Genomic DNA, 6,232 nt, shown 5'->3' with positions numbered 1-6,232 from the left:
TTCCTTCTTAGAAATAATTTGTTCTGAATAAACCTTTGCGTTTCTTTCCACTGGAGAGATACATTTTGGAAGCAGGTAACATATAGGTAATATGACAACAAAAATCATTATAACAGATCAACAGTACCAGCCTTTAAACAACAACAACGAAACCGTCATGAGGCTATATCAGCATTTTTAGTCTTTCTGGAATGTACATAGATATATTTAGCCAAATGGGATGACAATAGTTACTTTCAAGAAATTCTGTTCCAGCTAAGCATATTTGACATTCACACACAGCATAAAACTTAAAGCGCATACGTGGGATTTTTTCCGTTTGGGTTAAGCAGAAAAGCAGCTTTTAGCTTTATACTATCTATATATCTCCCAGTTCAAGCTTTTGAGCTTAACATCTCCTTGCCCAGCTTTTAAACGCTAGTGTTAGCTTGTAGACTGGCTAACACCTAAACAGATACAAAGAGCAACTTGACGTGACTGGTTCATTTTCCATCTTGACAATCACTCTATCCTTTCCTCTTTGTGGAAAGGGTTTTATCCTTTCGCTGCCTGTCATTAGGATAGATACTCTCAAGGGAGATTCAGATTTCCCATGGTCGTTATTAATTGCTTCACACCTAGACTAGACAAGAACTGAGATTCATGCAAACTTTTGGTAGAAAATAAACACAGCAATTCATATTTCCTCTACTAAATATCTAAGTGTCATTTATGCATATATTTAAGAAAAAAAAGTATAGTTGTATACCCTGGCCACATTTCACCTGTTGACGTAATTTCCTGTGGTTCATGTCAAGACAACCCATGCACATCAAAGAAGAGACTTTTGGATTCAACCACAGAAAAGACACACAACAGACCGTATGGCATATAGCAGAAGGGCATATGCTCACTGCCTACTTCAGTTTCCTGCATTAGATGGCTGGTCTCCATAACTTTCTCTAACAAATAGAAAGAGCGAGGATCAGCTCAAGGTTAATTTGCAGCAAGATCATGATTGTGGTCTGTGAATCATTCTCAGTAAGAGCTTTTCTCTGCCTCCATTAAGTACAGATACAGCACAAAGGAACTAACTACTTCACTCAGCTGGCTATGTTAGGTTCCTGAAGGTGGGCAGTGTAAACAGTCACCCCAAGTATCCATTTTGTGATTCAGTCTCCTTCCAATTTTTCCTAAATTTAATAAGCATTGAAGAGGTTATTGTGGAGAGGTGATTCCACAAGTGCATTTCCCAGTTCTGCTGGAGAGAGCAGCACCAGCCACCATCATCACAGACTGGTCTTCCTCTACACAGGGGATGCACTAAGATCAGACAGAGAGCAAATCATAAGCAGATGATGGAGACCATGCTGGCCATCTATACAGACCAAGGCAAAATATGAAATCAAGGGCAAGGTGTTGTTTCCCCAGGTCTCCTTGCAGAGCAGTTGGCAGAACACCTGGCAGAGTGAGAACAGCCAAAGGGTTCAAAAACTGGGGGGAGGGGGGAAAGTTCCTTGTCTTCTTACCTAAGGATTTTCAGACTGCTTCCCATGGAAGGAAAGAGTTAAAGTAGCAGTTTTGGAAACACCTAAAAGGAAATAACAAGAATTTTTTTTTTCTGCTTACACACAGAAGGATCTCTGTCAATAACAAAAGCCTTGGTCTTCACCTGATCAACTCAGGCTGTGTTTATATGTCAGATGACTTTAACTTGATTGAGAGCCCTTGGTGAGTCTTTTTATGTTAGTTCAATAGAGTAAACTGTTATGGATGTCCACTGTATCAGTGGTGGGGTTCACAGGATGGATTTTTTTTATAGTCCTTTTAACTACATAAGACGTAGGAGCGCTGCAAATCCCTGTTATAGACATACCATAGTCGAGTGCCTGGGGAGAGTTCGAGCATACAGCATGGGAAAAAGATTTAATTTACAACAATAATTTATATCTACATTAGGGACTTCATTAAAAATCCCAAATGCAGACAAAGTCCATGAGGACAACCATTACAAACATCCTCTCTGAAAATGTTTAATGCACAGCCTAATGGAGTTCTTCTTACTCATGTCCTTCACATCTCACTGAAATAGCTAAATCGTTGTCTAAGAGCCATTTACTCCTCTCCTGTGCTGGAACTAAACTCCACTTAAGTCTCCAGCACTGCAAGCAGTATAAAATAATCTCTGACTCCTGCTTCCTCCTAAGTACTTTTCCCTTGCTGACCTAGAGTCCCAAGTACAAACCCAGGTATTTTGCTAGAGCCCAGGCAGCAACAGAGCTTTTAATTCTTTGTCTGGTCATCACTCCACCTGTAGTTTAATGGCTTTTTCAAGCATTTAACAGTAAAAAGCATTCTGCTAATTTTATTATAATTTTCTCTTGCTCATGTTCTTACATGTGGCACATATTTGCCAGGTGCATTCAAGTAAGGCCAAGGCACTGAAGGACAAGCTCTAGCAGGAAGTATTCAGAGTCTGGAACTTTGATGACTCAAGAAGAAGAGTTATTAATCATCCTCTTTCCCAGTAGTGGCCTATAAATATTTAAGTAATTTGTATCAATTTAAAAAAATATTTTATTAGTAATACATATTAGCATTTTAATTAAAAGACTAGTAGTTCAAAAAGAGACCAGCTTGTTGCATTCTGTATCCAACAAAGGAAGAAATCGTTAAATGCTTTGACATCTAACAGTACCAAAATGCATAGGCTTTTCTTCCCATCAGTAACTCTGATATTCTAGCTGAATAAAAGTAAAATCCTAGAATATTTACTTTTTACTGTGGAAGTGGAGAATAAAAGACTAGACTTCACAGCAGCATGAAATTCACCCAGGTCCTCTCTTTAAGTAAGTTTTCATATCTAGAAAAAGAAGAACTGTGTTCAGAAAACAGCCTTGTTGCAAGTGCTGACAGATGGATAACATGGGGCTTGCTATAGACCTTGACAAAAAAGAAAGGAGGACATCAATCAAAATCTATTTGGGAAATCTCACTGTGGATTAGGTGCAAGTAATGAATACACCTCCCTAATTTATCTAAGCCTTCATTGCTGTTAGATGCAGAATGCCACCTGCCTGTAATATATGACCCAACATCATCACCTATTATATAAATATGAGTTTAAAGTTAACTTTTTACTTAAAAAACCTACCTTGGCATAAATTCTTGTGTACTTTGAGCAATTATCTTCAACTTTTTTCCCCTCTGGCCCCTTTTCATTGCAATCTGCTCTCCCTTCATATTTTTAGCCCACTACTGATATCCCCAAGTGTTTATAAATAATACATGTATAAAGAGGAAAAGTTTAGAAAGTAATCAGACCTGTTTAAGCAATGCTAGATTCAAATGTTAAATTTATCTGCCTTTACAAATGGCTGAGTGTCATCATATCCTGCTTGAAAGGAAGACTTCTCTTTTTCCTTCCTCAGCTCCTGAAATACAGTCAGCTGCTTGTGCATCATCCCCTTCCCTGTATCTTTGTCCCCTTTCACTTACTCCACACTTCAGACTCTTCCACATCTCTATGGTGTTTCAGAGTTTTTCCCACATGGGTCCTGGCCCCAGGAGCCTTGGCACCATAGATCTGACCTTTGCCTGGCAGTGAGCACATCCAGAGACACAGAGAGGCTTTGAATTGCACAGCAAGGTCTCCTTGTAGAAGATAGAAGACTGAAGGACAAGCCAACCCTTTAAAGAGACACCACTTTGGTCTGCCAGTGAGACAGACTAAAGTAAAGCCTTCCCATTACCTGGTGTAGAACAGGTCCTCTCTTCAGCTGAGCAACATTTACAAGTTTCCTGGATTGCAAGACTCTGCACAGCTCTCTACGAGCTCCTAAGAAAAGTCTCTGTTGCCTCCGAGGTTCGAGTAGGTCTGCTCCACACCACAGACCATGCCATTTGAACATAGATAGAGTCATCTTCCTTGCTCCTCTGCAAGAGGAGCATCATCTGCGTGCAGCAGGTTCCATAAGGTTTGTCAAGCTAAAATTAACAATATGATAGGTGGCAAATGGAGCAGCTTGTTTTTCTTTGTCATTGGGTAACATAGTCTTAGAGGAAATTTCATCCAAATTTGAATGACTATTCTGTTTTTCTGAATCTTCTTCTGATCTCAGCACACACACACACAGCCTCCTGACATTTTTACTTCTAGCCCAAAACACATACTTCCATCCTCTTATTCCATGTTTGTAGCCCTAAGTTACCCAGTCTTCATTGTTAAAGAAAAAAAAGAAAAGGGGGGGTGGGTGGGTGGGGATTGTTTTCTAGCTCTTGGTATATGATTATGAGCAAAAAACCAAGTATATATACTTATTTCAGCTTAAAACTCTCACCTGTTGAATTTAATGGCAAGCCTACATTTTTACTACATTTTATTGCACAGACATCTCTCTTAGGTAAAAGATAAAAGGAGGGCTGACTCACTTGGCAGATTGCTCACTAAGGTACATTCTTGCAACCTCTTGAGCATGATCTTAGCTTCATGCATGAAAGGATGCTGGCCCAAACACAGCTTGAGAATTCCTCCTGTGTGGGAATGAAGTATGTAGACAAAGAGCCTGAACCTTGTTGACAAATAGCCTATCGAACCACCACCACATATTGAGCTCCAGTTAAAAGAGTGGGTTTACCTAGCATCAAGAGACATCTTTACATCTCATGTTTATCTTATACTTTATGAATTGCAGAAATCTGCAAAAACTCAGGGAGTGTACCACCACATGCCCTTGAACTTTCATTAGTCTGTCTGTGCAGAATCTGATTTTAGAGAGGGCAGTACTTGTTCAGCTAAAACCAAATGCTTTATTGTCACAATACTGCTTCATTTGCTTTTACAGACACTGCAGTATTTTCCAAAACCCAGATTTCTAATGTATTTTTAAACTTCCTTTGTGTTTATCTGTGTGTCAAGTGAAAGGCAAGCTAAGCCAAATGCTACCCTAATTCATTACCTACTAGAACATTTGTTGATGAACATTTCCAAAGAAGAGTCTTCCCAGCTGAATGAATGCTCTGATATTGGTGACTTTCAGCCTTGGTTTTCTTTCTATTTAATGAGATAAGCTGTTTGACTTTACACCTCAAGGAACATTCAGGTGCTGGTGATGAGATCCTGGAAGGACTCATATGACAATGAATCAGTCTTCAGCACAGAAAATTAGGCAAGAGGACACATGCTGAAGTACAGGGAGAATCCCCAATACTGAACAACTGCCCACACAGTCAGAGCTGCCTCTTCTACATGCTGTGTGAAACAGCATCCTGATAAACTCATAATTTACAGCGAAAGTGTATGTCAAAATGCATGCTTGCATGCGAGTGAAATCATTGCACCAACTATCTGAATCATAACATTTTCTAAACTGTTAATGTTTGACTTCACAGTCCTAACACAGTTTTACATTCCAATGTAAATGTACTGCAACCTAAAGACCCAAGACTTGGGGGAAACTAGAGGGGTTTTAAGCAGGAAATTACCAAAAAATTGCCAATATTTTTCTTTATATACTAAAACCAGGCATAATCTAGAAAAAAGTTCCTACGATGATTTTCATATAGATCACTGGATGCCAAAAATGCTTCTTCATGTGTATGTTTGTAAGCAATTTGACATAGCTGAATATCCTGCTATAGCTGAGGATACAGACTATACAACTATGTATTTGTGAAACCCTCTCAAATCTAATGTAATGTACAGGAGCCTAATTCCAGGACTATAGACCCAAAGCATGTATATTTAGTTTGATTTTTAAATAAACTTATTCTGCTGTTCTTTTCCTTGAATGCAGCAATAAATAACGTCAAGGTGCTGCAAGGGTCAATGCTGCAGTGTGTATACAATAAAAGTAATTTATTATGGGCTTGCTTCACAGGTGTCTAAAGAATCGTATACTCAGCAAGAAAAAAAAAAGCTATGAAGAAGCATACCGTTCATCAGAATGACACACCATGGTAGTTATTTATGTTCTTTTGGGAATGTAGGTTCCAGTACAAGGAACTCTCTGTTACAGCAGTCTCGCTTCAGAAAAGTAAAAAATAATAATGCTTATATAAAAGATCAGCAGATTACAAGATTCTAAACCTAAATTTCAGCAATTACTTTAATTTTAAAATGCAAGAGAGGTAAAGCATATACTTTCACACTGTAAATATGCATGTAACTGATTTTAATACAGTTCTTATAAGATGACCTGTTTGAGTACTTTGACAAACAGTAACACTTGTTCATTTTCCTGTGTGAATATGT

The sequence above is a fragment of the Patagioenas fasciata genome, chromosome 1 (genome assembly GCF_037038585.1).
Source record: "Patagioenas fasciata isolate bPatFas1 chromosome 1, bPatFas1.hap1, whole genome shotgun sequence".
Lineage (NCBI taxonomy): Eukaryota > Metazoa > Chordata > Aves > Columbiformes > Columbidae > Patagioenas > Patagioenas fasciata.
Note: the sequence above shows the minus strand (reverse complement) of the source record.